Source organism: Mesocricetus auratus, unplaced genomic scaffold (genome assembly GCF_017639785.1).
Source record: "Mesocricetus auratus isolate SY011 unplaced genomic scaffold, BCM_Maur_2.0 Super-Scaffold_100011, whole genome shotgun sequence".
In the NCBI taxonomy this organism is placed as follows: Eukaryota; Metazoa; Chordata; class Mammalia; order Rodentia; family Cricetidae; genus Mesocricetus; species Mesocricetus auratus.
The window spans coordinates 81,816,524-81,832,075 of NW_024429195.1; the positions used below are offsets into that span (position 1 = coordinate 81,816,524).

A 15,552-nucleotide genomic window follows, 5' to 3' on the forward strand; every position below is an offset into this window, starting at 1 on the left:
TCAAAACTTATAACGCAGGACTCAAGGCTACTGTGAGCTGGACTCCCATCTCTTCTCTGAACACATCATCCATACACTGGAGGCCACACTGTAGCTCACCACAAAGCACATTGGTGAAGCACAATGACACACTTCACAATGCTACACTCTCCCATTGGTGACATCTTGTTTATCTATCTATAAAACCAACTTTGATGCCAGTCTTCTCAGAAAAGATCCCCCCACACAGATTGTCTTTTATATTACTTTTTACTGTGACACTCTACAGTTAGATTTGTTGTTGTTGTTGGTGGTGGTGGTGGTTCACACAGTATTCAGATACCTGGAGCCCAGCTCAGGACCTGGCATGTGGCAAGTACTCAGTAGAGAGCAATTGGCTTGGTACATAGCTGTCAATTCTCTGTATTTTGCTCTTTGCTGAATGTTTAGGTCTTGGCATTTGTAGAAAATTGCCATCGAAAGACCCAGTTTCACTTGATGTCACCAAGTACTTCTGCTTCTTTGGCTATGGGTGGCAGTGGAAATCCCAAGGCCCTCTACCACAATGACTTAAACGTCCTATTTAAACAGGTCTACCCTTGTACTTCCCCTGAGATGATATTTGGAAGAAAAGAACATTTTCTTTTTGCTTTGCTGAGTAAAACTTAACAGAAAAGCCAATATAGTTTTATGTACAATATCAACCTGAGTTTATATCAGGGCATAAACTAAATACTCAATAATTCTACAGAACCCAGTGTACATTTATTATGTGTTTTGTATGTACCAGTCCCTAAGCTAGGCCTTCCAGAGAAATCAAAGGTGAGATAGTACTATTCCAGAGCTATGAACTTGTAGCTCAAAGCGTACAGTAGTCGCACTGTAACACAGAGCACGACACTTGTTCTCTGAATACCTACTTTCATCCAGCACATATAAAGAGGTTTGTTGTGGGATACTTGGTTGCACTGTGAACCCAGAAACTGTGCCAAGGAAATCAACCTTGGGTCAAGACACAGAGCCAGCAACTAGTTGACAGGAATTAGCCAGACAGAGTATGAGGGAGCAAGGGAGATGGATGGAGAGACACACAGGAAGTAGTAGGGAGACTGGAGTTTGGCTTTTTTGGTTTTTTGTTTCTTTGTTTTTTGTTTGTTTTGCAGTCTCCTTGGTTTGAAACAGCTGCAGAGATACTCTTTTGCTGGGTCTTTAGCCAAAGAGGAAGGTCATTTGTTGATTCTAGGCTTCTCTGAGCTATCATGTTTTCACCCCAGTATCTGACTCCTAAGTCTTTATTTGTAAATAGAATGATAAAGAGAGACTTAACTAAAAACTGCATTTGGTGGCAGTAGCAGAACAGGTGCCAGGCAGCAGGACTGGAAGTCCCATGAGGACACAACCTGAGCAGAGGGGCACCAACTGCGGGGACACAGAGAGTAGCTAAAATAGCAGCAGGTTCAGATGCAGCTGCTAAGCCGACAGTAAAACAGTAGAGATTTCCTGACTGTATCCTTCAAGATAGCCTCTCCCCAGGCTCCCATTCCTTGGTTCACCCCCTACATTCTTTCCCCCTTTCATTTCCTTTTGCCTCCATATCCTTAGATAACATTCTACCTCACTAGCCAGGACACACAACACTTGCTGTCTTCTTAGGTATCAATCCACCTACTGAGGTGACAACTAGTTGGGTCTCTCTGGAACCATCCTGAGCCTTCCTCCTGAACATAAGAAGAAAATCACAGAAACTCTTGCTTGCATTTGTGAACACAGGACAGCCTGGGGTTTAGTCTCCTTAGTGAGAAATGCAACTTCTACCAGAAACCTTGTCACTCTAGCCTCTAGCTTTAAAAAAAACAAAACAAACAAATAAACAAAACCAAAAATCTAATAACCCAGGGAAATGGGGGGATGAGTTTGTCTCCAGTGGATTTTTCTGACTATGAAGGCCTGACCCCACAGGACAGAAGAAGGTCACAGAAGACACACCGATGGCGTCTTGTGCTTATTTTTCTCTTTTGTGCTACAACTGTGTTATTAGTGTGTCAGGTCCAAAAGAAAATGGGGCCAATTCGGACAAATGGCTAACTGTGGTGCCTATTAGCATATCAAGAATATTTTGGCCTCCAGACTCTCTCAGCACTGCAAGTACCTGTTACAGAGTCCATGGTTCTTCTAAGCTCTTCTCACCCCACTGCTTACCCTAAACTCTAGCTCATGGGCTTCCCTTTTCCAGCTTCTAATCCCTGAATAATGCTGCCATTTTGGACATGCACCTATTTTTCTCTCTTGGTTCTGAGCCCCTCTCTTGGCCTTCTCTCATCTTTGCTCTCTCTTCTCTTCCTCTTGTGTTCCTCCTCTCCCCATGGATCAGTTCAGTCTACTGGTCATGTTTAGTCTACTACTCTCTCTCCTTGCTCTGACCTCTTTCATATGCCTCTGCTTGTACTCTCCCTCATACCTACAATGAAAACTTTTCCTCAGTCATATCTTGGAGGGGTCACGTCCTCATTTTATATAAGTGGAGACCATCATTCTTGACAGAGAATTTGTCGTGGTCGGGGCTTCAGAATAGGAAAGTAGCTAAATTCAGAGGAGTGGAAGAGCCAAGCAGAGTGAGAGCTTCCCCATGCCACCTCCGAGGAAGCTTCAAAAAGCCCAGCAAAGTTTCAGGTTCCTCCTTGGAGAAAAGAGAAGTCGACCTCAGTAGTATCTTTTAAAAGCTACTTACTTTGTCCTGCATCTTGCATCATCTTGGGTACTCATCACCTGGGATGGTCTTGGAGTTATGTCTGCTTGTTTCTTATCACAGCTATTGCTTCTTCTTGGTCAGAATAGAAAAGAGTCCCAACTGTTTTGAGTCATTTCAGCCAAGTTCTATATATTAAGGAATAAATACCAGTTAGCCCTATTGGGTCCTGACAAATGCAAGGGTCATGAGAAACACACACACACACACACACACACACACACACACACACTGGATACTATTTTAAACCTTGAGTATTGAGAGGGTGGCTTATTATAAGCATAGATAATTGGATATAGCAGTACTTTTTCAAGTGCAATGAAAATATGTAAGGTTGCGCACACTAATAATCAAAACATTGACAGCAAAACTTTGTACAAAAGATGAAGTTCTTAATTCATTATTAAGATGACATATATTCATGTTGTTCTCAGGGCAGTCACTAATAGTTCATTCAGTCCTGATTAGGCTACCAAGCTTCTCCAATAGAAGCTTCTGGATAAAATAAGCATGAAGAAAGGCTTGGTCAGGCCATAGATGTGTTTCTTTCATATTTGTGTCACTGGGGGTTGAACCCAGGCAAACAAGCTAACCAGCTGCCCTGCCACTATGATAAATCCAAGGCCCTAAGCCAAAGGGCTCTTAAAATCTGGAAACATTTGACAAATCTTTTTTCATCATTTATCTCCCCAATCAGCCTCCACACCTAATTCATAATGAATAAAATTCAGATCTTCAGAATTATTGTACAACCTCAGACTACAACCACCTTAATTTGTAGTTCAGGAAGTATCTCTTAATGTGTAGTTCATCTCTATATTTGAACCTCCTAGAATGATCTCTTCTAATCATTACTTTCAGCAGATTCTTGAACTATGTATGGAATGCTATGTTTATCCTCTTTGTAGGCTGGAAAAATTCTTTTAAAACCTAGTACACAACAGTCCTGGTACATTGTTCCTTGGTCTACATTTATTGAGTAATATAATAAATGTATGGTTTTCAGTTTCCACCACTGGCTGGCTCTTCAGTTTGAAGCTGTCAGACAAGCATGGCTGATGGGGGATATCCTTCTGTTTCTCTTATTGGTGATGAATAAAATACTGAATGTTCAGGCAGGAAGTATAGGCGGGGCTGGGAGACAAGAATTCTGGCAGAGGCAGATAAATAGGCCAGGAGGAGTTGCCATGAAGTGAAGGAAGGACTAACAGGTCAGGACCCTTCTCTGGTAAGCCAAGACCACGTGGAAATACATAGATTTATAGACATGGGTTAATAAGACAGAACTAGCCAATAAGAAGCCCTAACTATCAGCCAACAGTTTAGTAATTAATATGCCTGTGTGCTTATTTGGGGTGGAAGCGGCTATGTGTCCTGGCAGGACAAGAAAGAAAAACAACATCAACACATGGTTCCTCATCTCCATGCATACATCGACTGCCTTTACTGCTCTGCACTTAGGTGAAGACACTTAAGCTCCAACCCAAAGTCTGCAACTTTGCTTTAGCCGCTGATTTCACCATCTCCACCAAGCTTCCCTTAGAATTGCTACCAAAGCTCAAAAAATGAGCTCTTAACTTCAAATTGTGGACTTCTGAAGTTCTATGCTTCCTGGGTCAGGAGATGACTGAGAAGTCAAATCATAAAAGAACGAAGCGCAACACCATGAAGCTCCTGTATCTCACCAGACACGGTGACCGGCACAAGGCCATCTCCTTTAGTTTCACCTCAACCCTCAAAAGTCAGCCTAGACAGCTGCCTTTTACAAAGTTCAGACCATATCCCAGTAAACAGGAAGAAGACTTGTCTATAACTGAGATCAGGCATTGTGACTCTAAGGCCATTGCTCCTTCTAAATTCTTCCATGATTTCTGTCCCGGGTACAGGATAATATATATGATTTAAGAATATGTATTAAGAAAAAGCAGCCCACAGAATGGAAAAATATTCATTAATCCCACATCTGACAGAGGGTTGATCTCCAAAATTTACAAAGAACTCAAGAAGCAAGTCTCCAAAACAGCAAAGGACCCAATTAAAAAGTGGGCTGCAGAACTAAATAGAGAGTTTTCAATAGAGGAGTCTAAAATGGCTGAGAGGCACTTGAGAAAGTGCTCAACATCCTTAGCCATCCGGGAAATGCAAATCAAAACAACTCTGAGATATACCATCTCACTCCTGTCAGAATGGCTAAAATCAAAATCACCAAACACAATTTATGCTGGAGAGGATGTGGTGAAAGGGGGACACTCCTCCATTGCTGGTGGGAGTGCCAACTTGTTCAGCCACTTTGGAAATCAGTATGGAGATTCCTCAGAAAAATGGGAATAAACCTACCATAAGACCCAGCAACTCCACTCTTAGGCATATATCCAAAAGATGCCCATTCATACAACAAGGATGTCTGTTCCACTATGTTCATAGCAGCATTATTTGTAATAGCCAGAACTTCGAAGCAACCTAGATGTCCCTCAACCAAAGATTGGATAGAGAAAATGTGGTACATTTACACAATGGAGTACTATTCAGCAGAAAAAAAAAATGGAATCCTGAGATTTGCTGGCAAATGAATGACACTAGAAGAAACCATCCTAAGTGAGGTAACCCAGTCACAAAAAGAGAAACATGGCATGTACTCTCTCATATATGGATTTTAGACATAGATCTAGGGAGTGCCAGCCTACAATCCCATGGCCAGAGAGTCTGGGAAACAGAAACTTCATTCAGTGGCTGATGGAAGAATAGGCAGACTCCCACGGCTAAACACTGAGCTGAACTCAAGAAAGCCAGTAACAGAGAGGGAGGACTGATGACCAAAGGGATTAAGACTGGGCTGGTTTAACCCCCAGAAACAGTTGACCTGACAAAGGTTAACTCTTGAATCCCAGGCATCAGCCTGGGAACCCAGCATGGGACTGATCAAGACCCTCTGAATGTGGGTGTCAGTGAGGAGGCCTAGGTAATCTATTGAGCCTTGGGCAGCAGATCAGTACTCATCCCGAGTATATACACAGACTTTGGACTCCCATCCAACAATGTGAAGTGCACTCTCACCCTGAACTCTTGGGGGAGGGTCTAGGCCCTGCCGTATATGAAATGACAGACTATAGACACCCCCATGGAGGGCCTCACCCTCCCTGGGGGGGTTTGGGGGAGGGCACGGGAGGAGGGGAGGGAAAGGGAGAGGGACCTGGAACTGACTTGTGAAGCAACCTTGTTTCTTATCTAAATTTAAACTGAAAAATAAATTAAAAAAAAGAATACGTATTAAGGACAAGAAAGGTGGCTCAGAAGTTAAGAGCACTTGCAGCTGTTTCAGGGGATCCCAGGTTCAGATTCCAGCACCCATACCAGGCTGCCTGTAACTCTAGTTCTCAGGGCTCCAATGCCCTCTTCTGATTTCCATAGGCACTATATGCACATGCTGTATATACATACACTCAGACACAGGCATAAAATGAAAATAGATGCATATTTTAAAAAGAATATGCACTAAGTTGGGATTAAAGCCAGATTGTTTCCTATCAGAAATTACAAATATGAGAAGGAAGGGGCTGACTTTTTCTCCTCCCAACCTACATCTACATCTCAAGTGTGGTATTGCTAGAGCGACTTTGAATGGGCCTGTAGCTCCCAGGAACTTACAGGAGTCTGATTTCCCCACATCCTCTCATTAAATACACTTAAACTGCATCATAAGAGGTAGTGGCGTTGCTCTGAAACATTTTCCTCCTTCACAGTGTGAACTTTTCCTTTCACACGTAGTCCACACAGCGAGCTACGTAAAGAGAAATTCCAGCAGCCTCCACATATGATTACCACTTCACTGTCAAACCGTCTTTAGCTTAGCTGCCTCTTTGACCTCCAGGTGAACAGCTCCAGTTCTCCCTGCCAAGGACAATGACTGACTATGAGTTCATGTGCATCCACTCTCTGGCTGAGGACTATCTTCAGTATGTCCTGCAGGTACCTGCTTTTGAATCAGCTCCAAGCAAAACATCCAGGGTGCTACAAAGAGTTGCTTTCTAAGTTCAAGAAGAAGTTGAAAAGAATCTGAAACTATACTTGGATGATTTTGATGTGGGATCCATAGATTCCACCAGAACAATATTCAACCAAGAGATGGAAAAGGAATTTGAAGATGGCATCATTAACTGGGAAAGGATTGTGACTACATTTGCCTTTGGGGGTGTTCTCCTCAAAAAAACTTCCACAATAGCAGGTTGGCTTGGATGTGGGTGCTTACAAGCAAGTTTCCATTTTTGTGGCTGAATTCATACTGAAAAAACACAGCAGAGTACATACGTCAGAATGGAAGCTGGGTATGTGTGATGGCATTCTTTTTATGCTTCTCTGCTATAAAATTGGAATGGAGAGTCTCCTTACTAATGAAAAAATAACTAAAAGATTTAAGTCTGTTTGTATTCTTATTTTGGATGCTTTTAATTAAAAGTAAGCCAAGAAGAAATCTCCTGGGTCATTTCCAGTGGACCTTACAACTTTTTAGTTGGCAAACATTTGTGTCTCCAGCTTTTATCCTTGCTTTGTGAACTGCAGTCATGAGGTCTGGGGCTGAGAACAGCAGCTTTTGACTGCATCTTCAGAATCAGCAGTGCAGACCCTCAAGCATCTGTCTTTCGCTAGGGTTCTCATGACAATGGAGAATTAGTACAGAAAGAGCCGGTATTAGATCTTGTCATTTGTACATGGCTTCACTTTGTGCCCCAATATGCTTAATACTGAGTTAAAACGCATGTCTATCCCCATGTAGTCTCTCTCCCATCCCAGCTTTTATCTCTCTCAAGCAACGTCCACTGTTACTATTGTATATACAAAGCACTTTTATTGACTACACCCAGAGAAAATACTGGTAGCACCCTCCACTTGCATTTAAAGAGATCTCACCATGTTGCCCAGGCCAGCCTCCAACTCCCAGAGTAAAGTCATTCTACCACCCTCGGCCTTCCATGTCTTTGGGACTCTGGATGCACACCATCATGCTTAGCTAGCAAGCACCCCTCCACGCCTTGCCAGTTCTTTGCCACAGGGACTACACCTAGAGTTTAACACAATCTGAGCAATGCTTTATCGATGCACTATACCCACAGCCTCAAGGTAGTTTTTCTTTCTGAAAAATTTTTACAAATTAGTATCTGGACTAGACATGGCAGTGCACATCTGTAATCACAGAAGTCATGAACAAAAAACAAGAGGACCAAAAGCCCAGGGTAATCGTAGCCTACACAACAAGCCAGTAGAAGGCCAGTTCTGGTCATATGAAGGCCTGCATAATCTCCCCACCCCAAATAGTACATGAATTTATTCTGCAACTATGTTTTTCAACCCAGGGTACTTAAAATAGCATTTTCAGATAATACGGTAGGAAATCAGGAGGAAGATCAGTTGTGGAACTCCTGTGTTGCATGAAAAAGGCTCTTAATTCAATCCCTAGCACCATAAGTAAATAAAAATTGACAGAGTTTTTAATATGTTCTGCTGAATATACACACTGTCAAAGAGCTGGTCTCTTCTGACTGATGTATATGTGGGTTATTTCCAGAGTTTTCTGTTGCAAGAAATGTTTCTTTGACTATACCAGTATGTATTGTCTCCTGTGTTCAGGTGTTTTCTAGGGTGGATGTTTGGTCATAGAGTTATTCACTCATGGTGTGTATCCATTTTGAAATTACTAGATTATTCTGTCCCAGAGAGGTTCTACCAAAATATAATTCTGTCAGCAGCATGTCAGAATACCCAATGTTTCCTGGGTACAAAGAAATTATAATCTATTACAATTTCTCCACTTGGTTACAGTAAATGCACACACTTAGTTATCTTATGTTAAATCATTTTGCCCTTGGTTACTAGTACAGTTAAAGTTCTCTTCATGTTGAGCTCAAGTTCATGTTCATTGACTAATTTTTACTGAAAGAATTGCCTGCTTATTGCCCAGTTTTCAATTGCGTTATTAACAAAGGAATTCTTTGAACAACCTGAATGTGAATTATTTTTTATATGTGGCAGATTTCTTCCAGCATGATGATTATCCTCTAAGACTGTAGAGGTTTTCAATAATTATGTGTTTAAAAATTTGATGCAATTGACTTTGTTGAACACAGACTTTGTTCCATTTCTATTTTGTTGAAAGTCTGCTTGCCCAGTGCCATGTCTTGCTGTAAAGCAGTTCTCCTTTTCTATTGCTTTCAACTACCTGTAACTCTCTTTTTAAGTTGACTTGATTTGGGTCTAGGTGAACCATGTCAAATGTTTGGTTATGTTCCTTCTAGTTGGCTGTGGGAAGGACTCAGGAAGCTCTGTGATGCACTATGTATATGTTAAGTGAAGACAAGTGTCTTCTAGTGCAGAGGCTACAAATGAGCCTGTAGAGAATAGTCTTACAAGCTCTATAGATTTACTCTATGTGCCCATTGTCTATCACAGCTTGTGGAAGACACAGAATACATGTTACTTCAAAATATAACTTCTTCATAACATATTGAGTGAATTCTTAGAATTCAAAATGAATGAAGGGTATGGAATGGCCTCTTAGAATTTCTAGAAATACGTTGGCTTGGGAATCATAGAGATATTAGCATGTTTACAGTGGGGAAAACTTTTCTTCATGGAGATATAAAAGCACATCTCATGCAACACACAGACACACACACACACACACTCACATACACATACATACACACACCCTTCATAAAGTTCCTATGTGGGTTCTCAGGTTTTTTCTTTTATACCTGGCACATTATGCTATAGACATATTAGAAGCGCTCTTTAAGAACATTTAAAGCAATCTCAATACTGTATTCCAGCCAACAGAAATAATTTATTCTGATAATGGCAAACAGTGCTCTAGTGATCCAGTATACGCAGGCATAGCAAACTGACGGCTTTTTTTCACAGTGCCATTGACAAGTCTGCTTTAATGAATGAATTTACTTTGAATGATTCCTTTTGTAGGAAACACACTTGTCTGTGCTAGCAGTCAGGGGTCCCAGTAGGAAGGAGAAATGGTTATTTTATAATTTTCCCTTTTTCCTTTCTGAAAGAGAAACCTCTAAACTGACCATAAAATATGCAACTTATGGTCTTGTTACATTTGAAATATGCCTGAAACTTTATGAGAAGTTTTGGACCAAGATATGATACAGAAGTACAGTATAGATAATAGGAGCACCAACTCCAGGTGCTTTATTTCAGAGCTCAGTGCTTACCATCTATGTGACCAGAACAACTTACGTAACTTCTCTATACTTTGTTTCTTTGTCTCTAAAACTAGGCCACATTGCACCCTATCTCCCGAGTCTGGTTTAAGGATCATGAGTTATTTACACACAAAGCATCCAGAGTAACTTCTATAAATGAGTACTCAGTACAATTTTAAGACCATTATTATTACTAATAAACACTAATATTAGTACAAATAATAGTAATATTGCATAATTTCTATTTAATAAACCTAAGTATATTTTGACTTCAAAAGCTGTATGGTCCACTTCAGTTAGATATTAATAACTCTGGACCTCAGGTGAATTAAAGGGAAAAACGTAAGACTGATGCATTAGTAATGGAATGCATAATCTCATTCCTTTTTTTAAAAAAATGAGTTTGAATCTTTCCTCCTTCCCTCCCCATCCCTTTCCTCCTCATTCTTCCATCCCTTCCTTTTCCTCCCTCTCATATTTCCTCTTTCCCTTTAGTTTCCCTTGCCATCTGTTTTTCTTTATCTTCTACATTTACTATTTTTCTCCATTTCCCGCTGCCAGTTTGAAGTGCACTGTTGAACTTATAATGCCTGGTAGAAGATTTAATGTGATTTTTCTATTAGTGATCATGAATATTTGGGGGGAAAAGATAGTTCCTAAAGCCACTGGAATACATTTTAGTAGCTGTTGTCTATGGTTTCACTACACAGAGGTGAAGGCTCAAGGAACATTGCTTGAGCACAGGAGAAGTTCAAGGCCACTGTGGGTCATACAGTAAGACCCTTTTTAAAAGCAAGGAATGTGCTTAAGATGAAACTCAATGTCTTACCCCTTGGAAATCATACCATCATTTGACTAAGGTGACTTTCAGGGTTAGGCTTAGGGTGACTTTCCTACTTCCATGCTCTTTAATGAGCACTTTTCTGGGTCCAGGCTTGTGGAATAAAGAAGAACATTTGGTCATTAGCCCCACAGAGGGGGACTGTATCTTCTACATGCATCACTGTATCTTTCACGCTTAGCATAGGGCCATTGCACAGAAGGTACCTGACACATAGCTATAGATCTCAGGAAGTGACACTGAAACCTGAGGACTGAATTTGGAATTTTCCTGCTTATTAGAGATGTGACTTAGGTTAAGTTACCTAGGAAGGACTCCAGAATTCAGGTTTCCTAAGTAATGCATATGACAATGTAATATAACATAATGTAATAATAATTACATTATATAATGCCCATAATGCAATGATAATATAGCATAAACATAATAAAAATGAAGACAATGATACCTATAGGCAAAGACCAAGAAAGGTTTCTCTTAAAAACTTTGTGAATAAGTAAATAGAATTAGGCAAGTATGGGGGTTACATGGGAAATTCCAAGAAATTTAAATATATAATTTTAAAACTACTCCAAATACAAAAGAAATCCCTTTATAAGTGGGGATATACCGAATTGGCCCATTCTAAGTGGCCAGAATAGTAAGCATTAAGCTAAGTAAGAGTAACTATTTAATAACTCTTAATAGTAAGAGTTGAGCTAAGAGGTCCTCTCCTCTTCTCCCAAACTTCATCGTCTCCTCCCTTCCTTCCTCTTGCTCTAATGGTGTGGTTAGTTTGGTGGCAAAGGGAAGGGGGAAAGTGGGCACACAGAGACGTATAGATGATTGATTAACCATTCATCTCAGTGAAGGCATTTCGAAAAGTGTAAGCGGCCAAGCCCTCTGAGTGCTAAGTTCATGCTCCATCATCGAGCTATAGCCCAAGACCACCAAAACAGGGCTTAAATGAATAACTAAACAAATAATCTCTAGAGTAATGGCTGTAGTATCCATATATCTTTAAAATAATCAGAGGTTTTAATTTTCTTTGGCTTACTGGTACAGTATGTGTCAGTCTGCTTTGTGATGCTATAATAAGATATCACACAGTAAATGATAATAAGAGGAAGCTGTTTAGGGAGTCTGAGAGTACCAGCATCCAAGGGCACCAGCACTGAAGGACACCAGCATTGAAGGGCAGTGTCTGGCAAGAGCCTTCTTGCTGCAGAAGTTAGGAAGGAAGGCAGAAATGGAGAGAGGCAAAGGAGGGAGAAAAGATGACTAGAGGGCTGGAGACATCTTTTGATAACAATTCTATCCCTTGGATAACAGTCTTGATGCAGTCATGGGGGTCGGGTGGGGGTGGTGCTCCCATAGCCAAACTGTCTCTTAAAGATTTATTAAAATAGCAATTAAGATTCAACATGAGTTTTGGAAGGTATAAACAAACCATGGCAGCATGGTGTATCATTTTATGCTTTCTCAGAGCCAGAGTAGTCCAATTTAGTGAATTTTCACTACTCCCAGGAATAAGACCTGAACATTTCTTGTTTATTACTATATTACCAATGTGATAACGAATACTTATTTATACATTTATTTTTATATAATGGCCTTGAGATTCAAATTGCATCAATAAAGAAAATAGTTTTGAAAGAAATATGTCTGGAAAATATTTTTATAGGTATAAAAAGCTATGATTTTGTTGAAATGTAAAATTCTTTAATTGCTGGTAATTTAAAATTTTTTCCTATATTTTATTAGTTATTTAAATCTCAGTGAACTTTTCTTTTTAACTATTGAGGCTCAATTGTTTTTCTTTTACATTTGAATGAACTCTTTCCTAAGTTTGCAGTTCTTTTAATTTTAGTTTCTAATAAAGGAACTTCAGGAGGCATCACCATACCTGACTTCAAGCTCTATTATAGAGCTATAGTCCTGAAAACAGCTTGGTATTGGCACAAAAATAGACAGGTAGACCAATGGAATCGAATTGAAAACCCTGATATTAAACCACACACGTATGAACATTTGATCTTTGACAAAGAAGCTAAAAATATACAATGGAATAAAGAAAACATCTTCAACAAATGGTGCTGGCATAATTGGAGGCCCCCTAAATGGGGGTATCAGTGAGGAGGCCTAGGCAATCTATGGGCCTTTGGTAGTTGACCAGTATTTATTCCTGGCATACAAATGGACATTGGGTGCCCATCCCACAGTGAGAGATGTACTCTCACCCTGGACTCTTGGGGGAGGTTCTAGGCCTTGTCCTGGATGAAATGACAGACTATGGGCACCCCCATGGAAGAACTCACCCTCCCTGGGGAAAGGAGGGGGTATTGGGGGTGGTGGTGAGAGGGTTGGGAGGAGGGGAAGGAAAGGGAGAGGGATGTGAGATTGACATGTGAAGAAACCTTGTTTCTAATTTGAATTTATATTTAAAAATAAAAAATGTAATAAAAAACAAAAAAAGAAGTTGAAAATATGTAACTAGTTAGCATGTTAACTGCCGAGAAATGATCAATTTCGCTGCTAATAAAAGATCATTTTAGAGGCTCTCACTGTGCCTGTCTGTTATAAGTTTTTGGCAGTTCTTGGAAGCAGAACAAGAAATGTCTACATACCAAGACGACTGGGAAGTACATGTGAATGTATGGTTAGGAGAGGACACAGGGAAACCAAACAATGTCTTCCTTCTTCTGGAACATGACATCATGCGCCTCACAGCTGACTGCACATCACATGCAGACATGTTCCCCTCACTAGCGGCTGCCTGGTTTGCTGATGATCCCACAACTATTAATTTTAAGATCTGCAGAGATTTCCAGAGTCCTCTGATTCTCAAGAAGCTGTACCTGATTCACTTTTTCCGGGTTAATGCTATTATAGCACAGACATTTGGAGACAGTGTAAGACTGGAGCTTACAAGATGCAGAGCAAATGTTACTAGGTGAACATGAAAGCATCAGGGGTTGTGGCACAGACAGTGTGCAAGCACAGTCTGGGGCACAGAGCAGTTGGTAGTGTGCTGTCTTAGCTTGCATGAGGTCCCAGCACTGCCTGAACCAGTTGACAGGGTATGGCTATAACCCCAGGGATAGGAGATAGAGACAGAAGACTCAAAAGTTCAAGGGCATCTCTTGCTACTAGAAAATAAAATGAGCATAAATGAACAAATAAAATAAATACTAATAAATGTTTTGAATAATTTTATAGTCCTTTAGTACTTCTTTTGAAATATATGGAGTGAAAGGAAGTGTAATGTTTGTAGTTCAACCCAAGTCCAGGCAAAGAGTTCGCTGCTCTTAGCAGCTACTGCATGCCACCATGCTTTCTGCCATGATGATAATGGACTAAGCCTCTGAAACTGTAAATTAAGAGCTACCCTGGTCATGGTGTCTCTTCACAGCAACAGAAAACTGACAAAGACATTTCTTAATATATGGTAGCAAAACAAAAACAAAAACAAAAAACCAAAACCCTTGAAACTAACATATGTAGCTCAGACTGTATTCATATTGGACGGTGTTTCTAAAGGAGTTTAGCTCTGGAGTAGAGAACAATGCTGAGAATGAAATGACTGCACATACTGAGAGCAGAGAGATTATCCCACTGATTCTTAAATTTTCACTTTGTTGTCATAGGAGGATGGCTTCATGAAGAAGTTTGAACCTAAGTCTGGCTGGGTGACTTTTCTGGAAACGACAGGGAATATCTGGGAAATGCTCTTTTCTCCTCAAACAACACTACTGACCTGAAAGGACCCTGGCTCATGCAACAATGGTGACCATCACTTAGTACATCCATTTGCAAACAACTCAGCTGATAGGACTTGACTTTCCAGAATTGTAGATGTTTTGTTCCTACTTTAATAAATTAATTACCAATATTTGTTTCTGTATGTGTTTCATGCTTTAAGTTTCTGAGTTTGCCTGGAACTTCATAATACTCAACACAGGGACAGTTCCAGTGGCCATGCCAGCGAGTTGCAATTGAAGTTCCAGGTGTCAGCCCACCAGAAGGGAATCCTCTGATGGGCCAATCTCGTTTAGGCACCGCCACGGGGCTGCAGACCCTGGAATGTCTTTTGCTTCTGCTGTGTCTTTCCATGTTTGCTGCAGCTCTCTTTCTCGAGTATCTAGCATGGTGTGAGTGGATGTGGGGAGATCTCCACTGCCTGTAGTATAGTGTGCTTATCTCTTGGAAACATCCTGCTCTAGTATGTACTATAGTGAGCTTATCTCTTGGAAACATCCTGCTCTACTAGGCATTTTCACCTGTGGACTGTCAAGAAGATGACACCTCTCTAATCTGTACTGTCTAATTTGATAATAATAATGATAGTTTATACATAGTTTTGGTGAATAAAAATAAATGCAAGGCTATGTTTCACAGCCAAAATGTGTTTCACCTAAGGAGCTTCATGGATTGTACAGCTCAAGTTAAGGATTAACTACTGAGGCCAGCTAGTTGGAGGAAATAAGTCAGTTGGGATGGGGTTTGAGGTTTCAAAAGTCCATGCCAACCCCAGAATCTCTCTCTCTCTCTCTCTCTCTCTCTCTCTCTCTCTCTCTCTCTCTCTCTCTCTCTCTCTCTCTCTGCCTCTCTCTCTCTCTGCTTATGAATCAGATGGAAATGTTTAGCCACCAACTTTGTGTATTTCTGTCAAAGCCCTATGCTGCTGGTGGTTGCCCCCCAAACAGTGGCAGGACAGGTTCTGAAGTAAGGACTGATGATGACCTGGAGAGTAGTGTCTTTTCTACCTCTACCATGAGGTAGAAACTCTTCCA

General features: G+C 40.6%; 1 pseudogene; it reads left to right on the forward strand.

The window, feature by feature from the left end:
- Positions 1-6,597: 6,597 nt before the first annotated feature.
- LOC101832670 lies at positions 6,598-14,515 on the forward strand (annotated as a pseudogene).
- The last annotated feature ends 1,037 nt before the right edge of the window (positions 14,516-15,552 follow it).